Below are 19,192 nucleotides of genomic sequence, written 5' to 3' on the forward strand. Positions count from 1 at the left end.
TGAGAGAAAGAAAGCTCACACATGAGCGGGGGAGGGGGTTGGGGGAGAGGCAGAGGGAGAGGGAGAAGCACACTCCCCATTGAGCAGGGAGCCCCACTCGGGGCTTGATCCCAGGACCCAGGACCCAGAGATCATGACCTAAGCTGAAGGCAGATGCTTAACCATCTGAGCCACCCTGGTGCCCCAAATTATACCTTATTGAAAAAACATTAAAGACTTAAATAAATGGAGAAATATCAAGTTGTTAGTAGGAAACTTCAATAGCATGAAGATGTCAATTCTCCCCATGTTGACTAAATCCAATTCCAATGAAAAACCCCAGCAATATTTTTTATGGAACCTGACAAACTAATTCTTTTTTTTTTTAAGATTTTATTTATTTGACAGAGAGAGACACAGCAAGAGAGGGAACACAAGCAGGGGGAGGGGGAGAGGGAGAAGCAGGCTTCCTGCCGAGCAGGGAGCCCTATGCGGGCTCTATCCCAGGACCCTGGGATCATGACCTGAGCTGAAGGCAGACGCTTAACGACTGAGCCACCCAGGCGCCCCTGACAAACTAATTCTAAAATTGAAATGGAAGAGGAAAGGGTCCAAAATTGTCAAGACTCCCTAAGAAAAAAGTATAAGATAAGGAGAATTGCCCTCCCAGATATCAAAACTTGGTATGTAAGCTATAGTAAGAAAATGGGATACTGGCAGAAGGCTAGACAAAGGGGCCAAAGCAATATGATAGAGAACCTGGAAACAAATCAATGCATATATAGAGATTTATTTTTATAATGTAGTGGGCACTAGAGATAGAAGATTCAGTCAATGATACTAGGAAAATGTATTAAACAACTTTGAAAAAAACTGAATTGGAACCCTACCTCACACCATACACAAAAATCAATTTCAGTTGGATTAAAGACTTAGACATGGAGGACAAAATTATAAAACTTTTAGAAAACAATTTAGGGGAATTCCATTACAACCTCACAAAAGGGAAAGCTTTCTAAAACAAGAATTACCAACTTATGAAGGAAAATACTGATAAATTCTACCACATAAAATTAAAACTTTGGTTCACCGACATTAGAAGGAGAGTGAAAAGACAGTCACTAAAGGTAAGAAAATATTTGCCATACCTATAATCAAGACAAAGGATTATTAGCCAAAATAGATTTTTTTAAAGCTCCTATGAGAAAAACAACCTAATGGGAAAATAGCAAAACTTAAAAACATAGTTCACAAGAGAAAAAATAAAAATGGCCCACAGACACCTGAAAAATACTCAACCCTATTAAGAGTCAGAGAAATGCAAATTAAAAATGCAAAGAGATATTCCTCCCATATGTATAACAAAAATTTTAAAATAAGTCAATAATAAGTGTTGACAAGGATAGGAAGCAACAATAATTCATATCACTTCCTGGTAGGAGTGTAAATTAATGCAACCATTAAGGGAAACAGTTCGATAGTACCTAGTAAAATTGAATAAGAAAGCAATTCCAGGGCGCCTGGGTGGCTCAGTTGGTTAAGCGACTGCCTTCAGCTCAGGTCATGATCCTGGCGTCCCTGGATCAAGTCCCGCATCGGGCTCCCTGCTCAGCAGGGAGTCTGCTTCGCCCTCTGACCCTCCCCCCTCTCATGTGCTCTCTCTCTCATTCTCTCTCTCTCAAATAAATAAATAAAATCTTAAAAAAAAAAAAGAAAGAAAGCAATTCCAGGGGTGCCTGGGTGGCTCAGTTGGTTAAGCGACCAGACTCTTGATTTTGGCTCAGGTCATGGTCTCACGAACTTGGGATGGAGGGTCCCGTTGGGCTCCAAGGTCAGCGGGGAGTCTGCTGGAGATTCTCTCTCTCTCTCTCTCCCTCTCCCCCTCCCTCCCCCTCTCTCTAATAAAAAAAAAAAAGAAGAAGGGCGCCTGGGTGGCTCAGATGGTTAAGCGTCTGCCTTCGGCTCAGGTCATGGTCTCAGGGTCCTGGGATTGAGTCCCGCATCGGGCTCCCTGCTCCTTGGGAGCCTGCTTCTCCCTCTGCCTTTCTCTCTCACTCTGTCTCTCATGAATAAAAAAAAAGAAGAAGAAGAAGAAAGCAATTCTATACCTAGGTTTATATACTAGAGAAACTCTGGCATATGTGCATACCAGGAAGCATGCGCAAGAGAAACACATAGATGCATCTGTTATAATTACAAAAGAAAGAAAGGAGGAGAGAGAGAGAGAAAGAAAGGGAAAGGAAGGGAAGAACCCAAATGTCTCTTCATAGCAGTGCGGACCAATTGCTTGTGGCATGCTCACACAAGGGACTACCATACGACTGAGAGAATGAAAAAACCACATTGTATGAACGTACCACAATTAATTTAATGCCAACATTAAACATAGTGTTGGGAGAAAAAAACATTTCACCACAGACAATATAATGTATGCTTCTGTTTATATAAAGTTTTAAAAAAGCAAAACTCTACACTATATTATTTAGGGATACATACATGAGGAGTAAACTTGTAAAGACAGTAAACAAATGAGCAAAACACAATTCAAGGTGGTGATGACTTCTGGTATGTGTTGGTGGGGAAAAGACATGCAATCCAAGAGGGCACAAAGGAGTCTCCTTTCAGATACTACTGAGATTCTATTTTTAAAATGTAGCTGCTAGGATATGAGCATTTATTTTATTTCATGCTTTAAATTGTACAGATACATTCATATAGTATTTTATATGTATGATACATCTCACAATCAAATGTTAGCTCTTTTATTTCCAGAATCTTGGCTACCATACCAAGGCTCAAGGACTATGTCTCCTTTGCTTTCCCTCTTCAAGGAAAATGCCATTCTCTTACTGATTTAAATCTAGTCCACTCCCAAATTGAGTGCTCCTTCTTTTTGGCTCATGACTACCATATTCTAGGTCTAGTGCTATATTTGCCCCTGCTCTGCCATTATCAGAGCTCAGATTCCTGTACTTTTCTGGCAACCTAAGACTGGGGATAAGAAGATCATCCTTTCTTTCCAGCAGTGTTTGCTCAGCCAGCAAGTATAAGTGAAAAAAAAAAAAATGAGGTTTAATTATAATCAGATCTCCAGGAGCTTTTTTCCTCTAATGATGTTCACATCGAATGACTCCAAAATGATTCTAAAAGACAGAGAGTAATTCAAAGCCTTCAACGCTAACCAGATTGATGGAACGGCCTGATGCCAGTATGTCACCCCTTTCATGGGTGGACCTTATTAAAATCACCTTGTGTCCCCCTCCCTGAAGAATTTCTTCTGTAAAACAGAAATGATAAGCAACCGTGCTGGGGGTTCCTAGAAGCTGTGGTCATAAGCTTTCCATGAATAGACAGTAGAGCCTGTCATCAGTTCTGTCTAAACCTACACATTGATGTTGGAAGTTTCATCACTCTGATTCATACTTGTATTTTCTTTTTTTCTTCCTAATAATGCAACATCTCAATCTTTCCACGCTCACTCAGCTTTTGCTGGCATGGACACACTCAGCATTGTCACACTTGCCAATAAAAGTTGAACATTAAATATATTTTTGGTAGGCTTTAATAACTTTCATAATAAGCAAAAGGTCCTATCGTTTCTTCGCTTTGAACTTGCAAAGGCATCAGTCAACTAAAAGAAAGCATACTGAGAACTGGTGGAAGAAAAATACTGATACCCCAATTTATCTTTTGGAAATTCAAAATACACAACGGAGTAACAGCTGTTCTAGATTTCCATCAGAGCTTAGCCGATAAATTATTATTGAGATTCAAAGTTGTGACATCTTTAGATAAATATTTGCCCTTGATTTTCACAGCCTCTGACTCAACGGAAATCTGGAAGGGTTCACACTCTGGCCCAGAAAGGATCATTTTAAATCTCCAAGTTTACACCATGGGTAAAAAGGAGCCCAGGTTGAATTCCGCCAGCAGGTCCCTCTGCCGCTGTTGCTTCTGGATGTCAGTGCCTAGCCCTCCCTGCCTCCAGCCATGTTTCAGCCAGGCCTTGAAGGCTTGTTTTCACCCCTTACTGAGCCCACCACAGATTCAGTACCTGCCGCCAGAGCTCCCTTTCTCCGCGCCCGCCTAGAGGCGTGCCAATACCCTGGCCTGATGCCTTCGAAGGGTCTCTATATTAAAGCCTAGCTGTTGAAGACTTCAATTCACCAGCCTTAGAGCACACAAGTGCTTGCTGATCCCAGAGCAGAAGTATCTCCCATAAAATAAAAACCCTGTAATATAATCTGTTAGCACATGCTCAAGCCCTCCATCAACAAATGGCTTCCCTTGCACCTGCACGTGGTCCCCCGTCTCTGTTGATTCACTTGGACAGCCGGTCCTCCAAGAAGAATGTGGCCTTTGCACTAACCACAAGGACTGGGGTGTCCGGAATGCAACCATTGCCTACGCAGCTCACAACAGAGGCTTGCAGGCTGGGGAATGCATCGAGCTTTATTGTTAACGGGATTTCCTTCCCCTCCCAGTGTCCGTTGAAGAGCCCTCTGCACTCATTCTCCTATCTTGAAAGGAGAGAAACAGAGGAGATGAACTCCTGGTCCTTCCATACTTGGTCTTCAGGCCGTCACAATATTAACCCTACAGTTTTTAGTTACTGCCACTTCTCATAGTAGGGTGTGTCTACAAAGTAATTAGATCTCTTTTTCCAGATGTTACACGGGCATAACTTTACAGAAGGATGGTGGTGAAGCCTTCCTTTGGGGCCTGGCTGGGGCACGCCCCCTCCCCACCTGCTAATTGATTTGGGAGTCAGCCTTCCCAACTGTGTATAAACTGAGGGCAAACTCGCTTTTGTCTTCCGCCCCCCCCCCCCCGCCGCATTAGGAACAAAGTAGTTGCTCAATAAATATCGGATGAATGGTCACACCTCCCGAGGTCCAGAATACCTAGCGGGCGTCTCTTTCCCCTCCTCCTAAATCACCTGCTTACCCTTCCCCCAATTCGGTGGCCCAGCCCTCATCTCCGCCCTTGCCACCACCCCATCCGTGTTTCTCGGCGGCTACTAGGCCTCCCGCAAGGTTCTAAGCTCCTGCCTGGAAGTTAGGTGCGACCAGGAGGGCACGACTCGGGTCCAGACGGGGGACAGCGGAGGCGGGAACGGGGACGCACGGTAGCCACACCCGCGTCCCTTTCCAATCCCCTCCGCTCCCCTTCACCCCTCTCCCTCCAGCACCCCCCTCACCCCTATGCTGCAAGAATGTGGCGGAGGAGAAAGTGGAGGATCTTGGCTGCGGCCCCCTCCCCAGCCTTATAAAAAAGAAATTGACTTTTGTTTGGAGTTTGTGAAAAGTGGGGCTCGGGGCCCAGTCAATGGGGCGCCCCGCAGCGCGGGCTGAGTGGAGCTAGCGCGAACCGCTCAGCCGCGGCCCCAATTAATCCGCCCTTTGTGCGGCCCGCCCGGCCGCCCCCGCCGCCGCAGCACCAGCGGCCCATTGTTCGCCTCGCCGGGCCGCGGGATTTACCCTTTTCAAACAGCCGGTTTTGTCCAGGGCAGTTCGAGCGGAAGTTTCTCACTGACAATTTGCCCCAAATAGATAGATTTGTCAGAAACGACCTTCGGGAAGGAAGCAAAAAGCCACCGGCCCGAAGGTTGGGCCGGAGATGGGGACTGGACGTCCCTCCCGCGGCCGCGCTGCCCTCCGCGCCCCGAGCCGGGCCGCCCCAAAGCCCGGCGGGGGTCCCCAGCCCCCCGGCACCTGCTGAGCCAGATACTCCGCGGACCTGACCTCCATTTACCCATCTGTAAAATGGGACCGCTTGGCGCTGGCAAGCCGTAAGTCCAGAGCTTTGGGTCAATTCGCGTGGATAACGTTCCTTTCTCTCTCCTCACTTCCTTTTTTAAAAACTCTAAGCAAAAAAAGAAAAAAAAAAAAACAAAAAACCCGACGCGGACGCGCCCTCGGCAACGTTGTGAAAAGGCCTTGAAGGTGGGTCTTGGTAACAAGTTCCGGATTGTGCACGTGCTGTTTTCTCTTCTGCCCTCCGGCTCCTCCTTAACAAAGATGTCAACCGTGCTAAATCACAGGTGGTGCCTTTGTAAGACCGGCTATTGTCCCCTCATAAGTCAAGATATAAAACGCTTTGTACTGAATGGCCCATGATCTGAAGCTCTCAACTTGGGAGTCAGGCTGTTAAATTTTTTTTCCCACCCACCACCAGAGCCGCTCTTCTCTCAAATGACCTCACTTAATAAGCAAAATCGAAATGGGGAGGGGGGAAAAAAAAAAAACCAACATGCTGTTGATGAAAAGAATAGTTACTGATTTCTTCACACTTAATGGCAAGTATGAGTCTTTTAAAATACAGTCTCATACCAAACAGATCTGTGAATTTTAAGCAGAACTGAATTGTATTAATCAGTTGATGGGTTTGTTCATTTTCTATCACTAGAGGAGAAATAGGAAGGTTGGGACCCCACAGCGGCTATTTCTACTGTACTCAGGCAATCTCTTTCTTTACTCCAGAAAATTTCCTGCTAGTTGTACATGAGAGAAAAATTGAAACAAAAAAAAAAAAATCTGGTTTTTGTTTATCCATCAGGTGAATACACAATTCAGCATCATACAGAGGAAACCCTAGGTGGTCTTTAACAAGATTTCAGTGGCTAAGAGCTACAATTTAGAGAAGATGACAATACATACACAGTGTCAATAGTATTTAAACAAACATCCCAGACAACAGAATAATGGTTATTAACTATGATGCTTTGGGCTTCTGACTAATTTCCCATGCCTGTCTGCAGCCAAACAGCTGCAGGATTTTCCCCCTTTAAAACTGTTTATGTGCATCATTTTAAAAATTGCATTTAACAGCCATATCCTTCAGAACAGTCCCTCTGTGTGGAACAGAAGTGAATGGCTTAGTAATAATGATGAAGCCAGTAGCAAGAATGTCTTTCATGCCAAAAGGACTCTAACCACTCTGCTAGAAACCTACTCCTTCAAAAGCTTCTACACCTCTCTGAAATGTGGACAGCTGTCTGACGTTGTATGCCCTGCAGTATGGGTTGACATGTCTAAATAAAGGGAGTCCTTTAACCCTGCTCACACTTGCAGAAGTGTTTTCAAAATTGGTTAAATTGTGCAACTGTACTAGAGTGTACCCCTCCTGGGGTTTGAAAATGTTACAGAAATCAAAAGAGAAGGTAAGATTATCTTGCATAATTCCCTTCTCACTTCCAGACAAATACTAAGTTTTTAAAAATTACTTTAGCGACCAGGACATTAAAATGAATGCATTCCTTGTACACTCCAAACATGCAAGTCAATCATTATTTAGCTAAGGCAACTGGAAATAGATATATTTTGGGATCCAACTAGGTGCAGTTATGAACACTTGGGTAATTATATATTATTTTAGATAATCATAAATGCATGGACTAAAGTTGACTTACTTCCACTGTTTTCATTGTTGCTCACATTTATTAAGCATCCGCTTTGCACTAAAAGATGGTCAAAACATATCAAGGAACCTCAGCCTTCAAAAACGAAAAAGGCATCCAAATATTTGTATCTTATCTATAGAAAGATACACATATGTTACGTGTGATGTATGTGGGTATTTCAAATATCTCATTATTCAACATCCTAATCTGATTTCAAATCACTGTTTTATCTACTCCAAAATCATGTCAATTACACCTGAAATTTTAGAAACCGGGAGAAATGTCTGCAACCTACCTCCTGAGATGTGAACTGCTTTACCTGAAAGGCCAAATCCTCCCCCTCCCAGCAGGCAATCATCTTATGCCCTGAAGCATGAGATCTGATTACCCCTATCATCATCTTAGCTTGCATAGATACAGATGTTATTAACGGCTGTAGTTTATCCAACCCTTTTTAAAAACGCAGCTGCAGCATTTGACTTGGGGACCTCCTGTGAATCCCACTGGTTGACTCCGTCTTACACAAAGCGCGTGGGGTTTGGGGGAGGGAGAAGAGAGGGGGAGGTTTGTTTTGTTTTGGAGGGTTTTTTTTTTTGAATCAGACTTCCCTAAATAGCCACTCGGCATCTTTGTAAGTGATGTGAATTCTGAAATTACTTACTAGAATAGGAGGACAACAGGGTACTGTGTGAACTAGATCATTTGGAAACAAAGCATACTAGAATGTATGATGTTTTTCATTGCATTGGCAGAGATCAAATATGTGATCCTGATATCCTTATTCATGGAATAAAGAATCGTAGCTTATTCTCAAATATGTTAGGCACATTTAAAACGGGCTACCCCGTTTTACATAACAATTGTTTCTACTAGTGTTGAAACAGTAATCTGGATAAAGCAGGTCCCTGCTGTGGAGGGAATAGAGGGATGTTTTTAAAATCTGAAAGGCCCAGATTGGCAATCTACACCGATCAAATTTAGTAATTAATTGTTCAGTCTAATCATTGACTTTTTCTCAGCATCTACAATTAGTATCTCTAAGTAGTTCCTCTTGTAGCTCATATCATTCCGTCTACAAAACAGAAAAAGACCTCACAAGTTTGCTCTCCATTGGGACACAGCAAATTTTAACGACCGCCAGAGAGGGAATTTCAAGAAAACCTTGTGAGGTTGAGGAGTTTGAAGTTCTAGAAATACCGAACTATTGCTTCGAGATGCACACAACACTTCTCTTAATTCTGATTACTTCACTTGTAAGTGAGTGAAATTGCCTTAATTGGAGGTTTCTAGAAGCCCTTCTAGGAAATGGGAGGTAGCTCAATGCAGTGGAATTAATATTTCAAAGAACATTAGACTCAGCATCAAGAGATCTGGGTTCTGGCAATAGCCTCTGTCTCTACGCGAGTGACCTAGGACAAGCTTTGTCTCTAAGGATCTCAGTTTTCTCATCTGTGAAATGATGGAATTAGATGAGTACTGATCTCCAAGGTCCCTTCTGACTTGTGTGCTCTGTAATTTTGGGCTAAATGGAAACCAAGTCAGACTGTGTAATTGACAGGAAATGAAGAGGTTGAAGAAACCTCGGTGGCCAGTCTCTCCCTGGATATAGTCTGCTTTCTCGTCTCTCTACTCATTCTTTTGTTTTAGAAAGCCAAAAAATTATCTGCATTGCTTCCCATGGTTTGGAGGTCTAGAGGACCTCTCTCTACTCCCTACCCTTCCCGTTGCTGGGTTGCTGGGGCAGAGCAAAAGCAAGCCCCCCACCTCAATGCTCACCTTTCACTGTGAGTACCACGAGGCATGGTCACTTACACAGTCCACATTTATAAAACACCACTATGTCCCAGAGTGTGAGCACGGGCGATCCAGAGATGAATCAGATAGTCTCTACTTCAAGGAGCTCCCTGGCTAGTTGGAGAGCTGGGTATCTCTTATGTCTCCTCTAAACCTCTTACTCTTGCCCTTAGGAAATAAGAAACAGACAGCTTTGCCTCTGTTGACCCATCTTCCTGGGGGGAGGAGAAGGAGACCACAATATTTTCTTGCTCCTATGTTTCTGTTCACGATCTTTGGTTGCTTTTGTTTTAAATACATCTCAAGTGAGTCCTCTTTTAGGGAGGGAGCCCAGGTCCTAAATTAAAGCAATTTGACAAGAGAGCCATGATAAATTCTTCTGGCACCAAGGCAGGATGTAAATGAATGAGATATTTTATGTAGGAAATAAAAGACGAGACGGGGAAAGGTGTTTCTATTTGATTATTCTTGGAAGAGGCAAGAAGAATATCCAAGTACAGGAAGACTCAGAAGCAGAAACCTCTAATGCTCAGCCTGTCTGTAGACCTGAATTTCTTCAGCTGCTCTGGCTCCAAGGGAGGGAGGGTGTGAATGAACGCAGAGACAATGTTATTTGTGAAGGGGGAAAAAAGAGAAACCTGTCACACCGAGCATTGTCTTAATCCTGTTACTGTTAACAGTGTTCATCTTCCCATCTGGTAAGGAGTAAGAGACAATTCTTAGCCAACACAGTCCTGGAAAACATCAAGGAAAAAACTCCACAATTCAGCACCAGTTGGGTTCTAGAGCATCTGTGTCTCTATTCTGGATTGTTCTCAGTGTGTCTTTTCTGAGTAGAATTAGATAGGACCCAAATAACTTATAGAGAGGCCCACAGCAAAATCAGGAGCAAGCTTGACGAGATGGTTTCTTTCATTCTGTCACTTAGCAAGCCCTCACTGAGCACATACTTTGTGCTGACAATCGTCCCCATCCACTGGGAAAGCAACAACCAACCATAGGTTGACTTAGAATTTGGAAGCAATGAAAATCAACTTTTTCCTCATGTAAACAAACAAATAAATAAACAAAAGTTGTGTCTGAGCATTTTTGGAGACTGAATATCAAACCTCAGCCAAGCTTAACTGGTAGGTTTTCTCAGACATTTTCTGGGTCTGGGCATTTCTCAACTCTGCTTGTCAATGAGGTGAAGAGCATTTCAAAGGAATGAATCTCTACGGGTAAAATGGCCTCTGAGAATGGGGAGGACATCTATCTCTCTGTTCCACACCAACTTCAGCTCTTTTTGCTGATGGAAAAGATTTTTCTTTTTCCTTTGCTGTTTAATGTAGAAGAATGGATGGAGGGACAGTTAATGGAGAAAATGGCACCATTTTTAGCGACGCTAGTGAATAGAGAGCTAAGGGTGAGACCCAGATAACCTGATGCTAGAGGGACGCCTTGCACCCCTGCCTCTCTTATGCCATTTAGTTAACAGGACTCTACTTCCTTTTTTAAATGGATGGGAAGAGGCATTAGGAAGAGTAATGGAGTAAGGGAGAGTAAGCTATAAGACTATTTTCAGAAGCAGTGTATTCTCCTACCACAAGACCAGCTTCCCAGGCATCCCTTGACAGCCTACTCCACTCCACACTGGTTTAGGGCCCCTGGTGTATTTTTCCAGAAGGTCCAGTGTTTCAGTCTACGCCAGTGTATTTAGCACCTTTTATGTGTCTGCTCTCTCTGTAGACTCCTTGAGAAAGGGATCATGTCCTTAATCTTTGACACATAGTGGGTACTCAGTATGTGATGAAGGGGGTGATGATTGGTGGATTGGCAAAGAGACCCCTAGAGTCCATGGTCCTTCTCGTGATTTTATTTCTTATCTCCTCGGCCAAAATATAAACATCCTGTAATAAAAGATGCCTTCCTTGTGTTTTTGGTTTTGGTTTGGTGGAGAGTCCCATACTCACACAAGGCTAAAGCAGAAGTTGGGGGCTGGCTTTGTTTAGACCTGATCAGAAGGGCTTCAGAACCTCTGGGATGTGGCTTCACCCCCTCCCCAAGATGACTGCTATAAACTCATCCTTGAACTTGTCTCTGTTAAAAAAATATTTCTGAGATAGGTGACAGTTGCCCCTTAGCAATTATTTCCCATCCTGGATTCACAGGAAGAATCTTTGAAAATTAAGGTTGAATCATTTGCAGATGGTTGGAGCCCAGAGAGGTCATCTCTTGCCCAAGGTTACACAGCTAGTTGGACAGAGCCTGAACCCCCACCTCCTTGCTTCCAGTGGTTAGCCTTATCGTGCCTCGAGGGGCTTCTTGGGAATTCTGCAGGAGACTTTCCTCCTTTATTTATTCACCCAACATTTATGCAGCTATAATTCAGCTATGAAGCGCATTGATAGGAAGATGGAAAGTAACAGTCTCTGTCTTGTCGAGGCTTTCTTCTCTGAGCTGCACCCACTGAGAGTCCCAAGTTTCTACACCTTAGATCCGAGCTCCCTGTGGCCTGCAGCAGCTTCCAATGAGCCTGCAGGCACTTGGGCTCTACGCTCCTCCTGGACGTGGTGGGCGGCCGCGCCCCAGCCCCTCCCGCCAACCCTGGATCTTGTAGCTGCGTTGCCACCGAACCAATCATGCCAGAAAGTCATCATGATGATTTCAGAATTGCATTGTGATTTATGCAAAGCGCGCGGATAATTACAGCCGGGCGCGCAGAACACAGGACGAACATGCTGCGGGTGTGTGTGCGCGTGTTGTGCCTTTTGCCAGGGCTGCATGGTGTGGTGGTGGGGATGGTGTGTGTGTGTGTGTGTTTCTATTCAGTGGCCTTCTGGATGGATACTCTGCTTGATTAGGGACTGGTGACAGGAAAAAGAGGGAGGCATTCCCATTTTGATTTTGAGACAATTTGGTGAGCCTCAGGAGTATTTTCCACAAGTTTTGGTGCCCACAAATGAGCCAGCAGGGCAAAAATGTCGGGGAATAGGGGAAGAGGTAGTTTGGACCCCTCGAGAACCATAGTCGTCCCACCTCCAAGCCCCGCATCCCTCCCAAAAGCGGCTTCTAGGTCTCCTTCTTGCCACAGACTCCTAAACTTTTCCCTTGGAGACAGGCCTAGGTCTAGTCTTTGACATTGGCTTTCATTTTTGCCCGAAAAACATTACTATACTTGGATCTTGTTCTTTGTTCTTAAGCGCCCCACTCTGAGACCACGTGATGGTGGTGGTGGCGGCCGCCGGGGGCGGGGGGCAAGTGGGTTTCTGGTGGGAGCCAGAACCCCAGGCTCCAAAAGCGAGCCTGGCACAGTAACTGTGTTTCTCAAATGACGCCCGGGAAATCAGTTCCCTTTCTGGGCGCGGAGTTCAAGTTTGTACTATTTCGCGTGTGCGGCCAGTACACTGCCCAACTTAGCTGTCAAAATTTTTGATTTCTTGTCCTGTCTCCTAAAAAAATACCCTCAAGTTTATGGTTTTGTCCCACAATTCCCCAATCTGGTCCCAATACGAAAGACCGAGGAGGGCTGACTTGGGAAATAGCCGTCCCCTTTCTTGCTTTTTCCGGGTGTCCCTAGGACCCTGGCGAGGACGCGGGCTCTCAAGTGTGTGGTGTGCGCAGGCCGGAGCTCCAGGCCCTGCGGAGGCTGCTGCGGAAAGTTGCAGTCACGTGCTGAGGCCGCCTACAGGAGCGCACAGCCTGCGCCCCGGAGACGCCAGGTGGAGGAGCTGCTGCGCCCTCCGAGGGCTCGGGGGACGCAGGCACTCACTTTGCACACTCAAACTCTCAACGAAAGCCCGGGTTGACCCTGAGTCTGGAGAAAGTGGGGCTAGGGGAGGGCGGGTAGAATTGCGGAGCACGGATCTCAGTTCTCCTCCCCGCCCCCCCCCCCAAACGCGCAGCGGAGGGCGGGAGCGCAGGAGGTGTGACCCCTGACCTCTAGCCGGCCCCCGCCCGGAGGACAGCCTGGCAAGCTCTTGTTCGACAAGTTCAAGCTGCTGGGAGAGCTTAAATAAGAATTAATCTCTTAGAGATCGGGGATCGCCGCTCCCTCGGCGTGCGCTCTCTCAGCGCGGCGCAGGGACCAGGGCGCGCGAGAGCATAGGAATCGGGGGAAGGCTGGCGGGAGGGGTGGGGGCCTAAGGCGGAGGAAGCTCTCCAGAATCCGGGACGCTCCGTGGAGAGGGGGAGCCGGCGAAGCCTTCTGGGGAGGAGCTGCAGGAGGGAAAGTTCTGCCCTCCAGTCGCTCCAGGGCAGATAATGGAGGCGACCGGAGCTTCGCTCTGCTCCGGATGGGCTTTGCTTTGGGGAGCGGGCGGCACCCTCCCCGCAGCTGGTGCCCAAGCGCACTCCGCGAAGGCCGCAGGAACGCGGAGCCTCCCGCAGACCCCATCCCAGGCCCCAAGTCCGCACACAGCATCCTCAGCTACAACTTTCCGTAGGTAGTTGCAAAATGAATAATTACTCACCTCGGACCAGATCCAAGTTTTACCCAACAGAAGGGGCACGGGACCAAGAATGAACCAACTCACATGGCCATATCCGGTGCGCACAATCACACACAAACACACAGCCACCCAGTTTCTTCCACGAATCTGTCTGGCGCTCTGGAGAAAAGGGGGAGAGCGTTTTGAGAATGCTCCATCTCCCCTCCCCTTCCTCCTTGCCATGAAATATAATAATTCATTTTTATTACAAGAGCAGCACCGTCCTCACCACGCACGCACAGATCCACACTCCCATATTCACACTCTAAGTCGTCAGCTCCGACAGCGCCTGCATTTTCTTTCGGAGCCGCTTGGAGGTTCATTAATATCATTAGCATTTAACCCCCTCCCTCTTCCCATCCCCTCCCCGCACATGGCTGACGTCAGACCCCGCCAGGAGTTGGGGGAAAAGCTAAGTGGGCCAGGGACGCCCTATTCCCCTCCCCGCGGCTGCCTGTCAGAGCGCTTCTGGAGATATTACTGGGGACCCAGCCCGCAGCGACAAGCACAAAGTCACGGGGTAATGAACTTCGGGGACCCTTTGCCGCTCTGTGCGCGGCTTTCCCCGGAAACTGGGACCTGGCCGCCTGTTCCCTCGGAAGACTTCCCGGCAATCTAGTTTCCCACTCCGCTCTCAGGTTTGGGCAGCGCGGAGCCCATCTGCCTGAGACCGCAGTTGTGTTTTCCTTCTTTCCTTAAAAGAGCAGCGGTCTGTAGAGATCTGGCCACACTCCGCATGCCTAACGTAGAAGGAGAAATTGAAGACTGAGAGACAGGAATGGGGAAAGAGAGGGATTTTGTCCTTTTTGCTCCGTAGGAAGACCATTTTCGTGTCTCCATCTCTGTCCTTCACTATTCCCCTCTTGCTGTCCTCTTCCCTTCTTCTTCGATCCGCCTGTCCTCTCTCCGTTTGTCTGTCCATGCGTGTGTCGGTACCAAGCAACATTCCCAGCCGCAGCGGTTTTGCAAGAGCCGGGGAGAAACTTGAGGATGCTTAAATTCCCACCGTGGAACGAATTCTGAGCGCCCGGGGAGCAGCGCAGCGCGCAACCGACACCCACCTGTCCGGCCCGGGAGCCTGCAGGCTGGAGGGCGGCTGGAGAGCGGCGGCGCCCGGCGGCGAGGCGGGCGCTGCCGGCCGGGACTCGGGCAGCGCCCACCAACCGCTCCGGCCCGGGACAGCCAGCATGAGCAAGCCGGCCGGATCAACAAGTGGGTACCTTTGGGGCCGCCGCGGGGCTCAGGAGCGCAGCCTGGGGTGGGCGGGAGGGGAGGCGAGGGAGGTCCTGCCCAGAGCGCGGCAGCTCCGAGCCCGGGAAAGAGACTCCGGCGGCGAGTGCGCTTTGGCCCAGCCTCTCGTAGACCGTGAGTCGGGATGTTTCGTGGTGAGGGAAGAAGAATTTCGTTACCTCTGGATTGCTTGATTCCCCCTGCCCCCCCTCCCCCGCCCTGGTATGGTGGGAAGGTTGAGACCCATGCTGCCCACCAGTCCCGCGAGTTGTCTCCGCTTGGCCGCCAGGTGCGGGGGGGGGGGGGCGACGGGGGCGGGAACTAGGCCGCAGTTCCAGGCGGCAGCACAATAACACGCTCGCTCTAAACTCCGAGCTCCAGCGCGCAAAAGCAACTCTGCGCAAAGCGGATTTGAATGGAATGCTTTGCACCCCGTTTCTAGCTATTTCAAATAATCCTGCAAACTGGGAAGCAGAAACAATTTAAAAGTCACATTTTCCTTAATCCTAAATCCGCGTAGGTCATAACTGGGGAATTTAAAGTATGGCGAACCGCTGTAGCAAAGAGGGGACCAAATCCCTAATCCCAAGGATTTTTCGAGCGGGAGCTCGGCGGAGGCAGGAGTGTGCGGCCTGTTCCCTTCGCGCGCTCCTCTCCTTCCTCAAACTTGCCTAGCTGGGGGCTCCCCTTCAGGATGCCGAGCTGCGGCTGATGTCTAACTGCGCCTAGATGCCAGAGTGGGGGGCTAAGTGTGTGTGCGAGGGCATCTTCGGGCCCAGTGCCTGCGGAACCCGAGAATGTGAAGGCCCGAGCCCGCGTAGGGCGGGCGTTGTCGCAAGGCTCGGATCTCCCCGGGCATGGCAGTTCCCGCCTTCCGGTAGCCCGGAGCTGCCTTTTCCGGGGCCCAAAGCTGGGGGTGGCCCCTGTCGCAGTCCCCACGTCCTGGAGTTCTCAAACCGCCCTTGTTGCCTTCGCCCATAGCATTTTGGGCGCTCCGTGCTTTCCTCAAACGCCCCCCTCCCCTCACTCGCCCTCATTGTCCTGAGTCTTTGAAAGTTGGGAGAATCCAAGATACTTCTGAGGACTGATGATGAAGTCCCACTTAAGTGGGAAGCAATTTAAACGTTTGCTTTGGTTTGGGTGTTACCATTTTAAAAATTCAAGTAAAGTGAACGTGAACAAAAAGAGAAAAGGAGAAATGTTTAAACTAGGGCAGGGGGAAGAGAGAAGGAAACTTTGCAGACGCCCAAATCCGAGCGTAGCCTTGCGGAGGCCTGGCGTTTCCAGTTAGCCTCGGGCCTACGCTGGCCCTGGCTGCTCTCGACTGGGGGAAGCGAGGTGGGCTCGCTTTTTGTGGCCCATGTCTGGCGTGGGAGGTCCTCCTAGAGGCGCAGAAGGAAACCTTTTCTGCTGCATTCTGAGCCTCTATTGCAAAAACCAGAGCCCGCGGGCTTCGGCAGGCCTCCTTGCTACCTCGCCCTGTGACAGGCCCTCGCCTTCTTCCCTAGAAGTAAGGAGCCTCGGACTTGTTCGTCTACGTGCGGTGTGGCGTCGCCGGGGTTGGTGTGTGGTGGGGGGAGCTTGAAAAGACGAGGCCTCGGAATAGAGGGAAGGGACAGGCGCGCAGCTCGCTTCGCTGGGGGCCGCACCCGCGTCTGGTGGACTGGGACTCAGGCGAACCGTCCGGACTCAGGAAAAAAAAAAAGGCTGAGTGACATGCTGGGGAGACTTGGGAGCTCTCCAACTTCCCAAGAGCCTGAGTTTGGTCGCGGAAGCCTGAGACCCGCGGCAGGTTCGGCCGCCGCCGGGGAAGTTCCTCAGGCCCGCAGGAAGGCAGCCCCCGCCCGCGGCGCCGCTGCATCCCGGCCTTCTCCAGACAGGTGGCGGCAGCCGGGCCGAAAACTGCGGCCCTCGGGCCCGGGGCGGCGAGGAGGTCGGCGCGCAGCGGGCGAGGTCAGGACCGAGCCGGGCGGCGAGGTCTGCAGCCCCCGCCTCGCTCGGTTTCGCACAGCTGGAGGGCAGAGCGATGTCACCCGGGAGCCCCGCCTGGGTGGTAACAAGACCCCGGCCAGTCACCCCTGCAGCCCAGACTAACTTCTTTCAACAGCCTCTGATGGTAATTACAGTAATCGAAGCTGCCATATATCTTTAGGCAATTATGACACACAAAAAGCCCCGAGGGGACCCCCTGGCGAGGGAAGTTAAGAACGGTTTTCCAGCCTCAGGAAACTCCCGCTTGCCTCACGTCGGAGCTCGCTCGGTTTGCTAAATGAGAGGAGCTTTGCAACGGGGTCAACCAGCTTGTCTCGTGACCCCAAGTCACCTTAACGTGGCTGGGTGGCGGAGTCTGAGGCGCAGACCCGCTCTGCCCCGGAATTTTCGCGTCCCTCCCTCCTGTGCCCCGCCCCAGGCGAGTCGGCCGGCCTCTAATCTGCCCCGGGAGCCCAGGCCCGGATGTGGGCGCCGAGGCAGGACCCACCCGCAGCTGTGGCGGCCCCGCGGCGACTGTCGAGGAGCCCGGACCCCCGCCCGCAGCTGGAGAGGGGTCACCCACCCCGCACCGGTCCTCCCTGCGCCCCATGGGGTTCTCCAGAGATGTGGTGTGTCCCGGTCCTCCTGTCTGGTTGGGAAGGGCGGGGTCGGGGAGAAACACCACAACTGCTGCTTCTGCGCCCTCATCTTGGCATCATCAAAAGTGCCACCGGGAAGAGGACAGCTGGGGCGACAGGATTGTTGAATCCCAAACATGGACCCCAGCTCAGCCAGAGGGCGCGTGTCATGCTGGGAAGGATGGTTGCAAAATAAGGAAACCAAGTTTACTGTTTGCAGCGTGAGTGCGATGCAGCAGCGCTCAAGTCCCAGGCTGCTGGGCGCCTGTGAGTTCCCATGGGTGCAGCGACAGGCCCAAAGGGGTGAAGGACAAGCCCCGCTGTGGCTTCGCCTGGCTCTCTCCAGCCACTTCTTCCCCCCCCCCCCCCAGCATAACCTTTCCTCCCACCCTGCAGGAAAGGGGACGCCGAGGCGGTGGTCGGCGCGCCGCGCGCCTCCGCCACCGGCCTTTGTCGCCGTCTGAATTCCCATGCTACTCTTTTTGACGGGTCACTGGTGGCTCTATAGGCAGGTGCTATGGCGGGGTTGTAATTACCCCGGCCGAGCTTGGTCGTTACCGAACCCCCACCCCCACCCAGGCCGCTGGGCTCTCCACGCCCCCCTCCTTCCCGGCCCCCAGCAGCTCCTCCAGGGCCTTGCTCAAGGATTCGCGCCCACCAGGACGCCTCGGAATCCACGAGCAAGTTTCCACTTCTGAGACCTCGGGGCCCTCCCCACGTGGCGCCCTGGCCTCCTCTATTCCCCTGGCCGGGTGGTTCTGACTCGCCTCGCTGCACCCCAGCCTGATAGCGCTCCCCAACCTGAGTGCTCCGGGCAGCAACAGTCCAGTTTCACCGGGGCGGAGGGCTCCCGGGCCCAGACTGGAGGCCTTGGGTGGAGTCGCAACGGGAAAATTTAATGTAAAGAAGTTAATTATTACTACCATCATTACTATTATCAAAGTGTGGCCACTTTTAATTGTTTGCGAGAGGAAAGATTTCTAAGTCCCTATCGCTTCAGGCTGGTTGGACTCTTGAACCTTAGAGAAAAGAGTTCCCTCCCTCCTGAATTTTGGAATACCACCCTCTCCCTAATGTTCCTCCGAGGTCCGAAGCCACCCAGGCTTGAGGGGATTCCAAGAAAAGTTCTCTAAGGCCAGGCGACTGTCGAGGCCAATAGGGGTGGAGGGCAGTCTAGAGAAACCAGCTAGCTCCTTTAAAATATCAGCCTCCCACAGCGGAGGAAAAACAGGCAGGAAGGGACCCACCCGACCCGCGATCTAGTGTGAGGAGGTAGGTCTCTGAGGAAGAACTTGGGCACTGGAGGGAGAAGGGCCGGGTGGCTGTCCCGCGCTAACCTGCGAAGGAACCGCGCACGCGCCGCTCTCTCCTTTGCCCAGCCCGGTGCTAGTTACTTTGGGGGGAAAATGTTTTTTTTCCTAAAAGAAATAATTTCTCAAAAGCGATCCACTAAGCATTTTTTAAAATAGGTAAAGCGAAAGTTGGGCAATTACCACTACCCTTATTATCATTAATAATCCTGGTATTAGCATTACAATAATAATCCTAATAATAACAACCGCCCGGCAGCTCAGAGAAAACTCGATTGCCTTCCAGCTGCCATCCCCGGTTCCAGCCGTGTTTGTTTTTCTTCTTTCCCCTTTTACATTTCAAGTTTGTCTCCTCGCGCGCTAACAACTTTCTCTGTTAAATGCGAGAGCGGGGGAGGG

At 49.7% G+C, this 19,192-nt stretch overlaps 1 protein-coding gene across 1 annotated transcript in view; it reads left to right on the forward strand.

The window, feature by feature from the left end:
- The window catches only part of NR2E1 (nuclear receptor subfamily 2 group E member 1), a 79,727-nt gene that overhangs the window by 44,592 nt on the left and 15,943 nt on the right, over nt 1–19,192 (forward strand). The window lies entirely within an intron of this gene.

This window comes from Leptonychotes weddellii, chromosome 8 (genome assembly GCF_054177405.1).
Source record: "Leptonychotes weddellii isolate Sample4059 chromosome 8, ASM5417740v2, whole genome shotgun sequence".
In the NCBI taxonomy this organism is placed as follows: domain Eukaryota; kingdom Metazoa; phylum Chordata; class Mammalia; order Carnivora; family Phocidae; genus Leptonychotes; species Leptonychotes weddellii.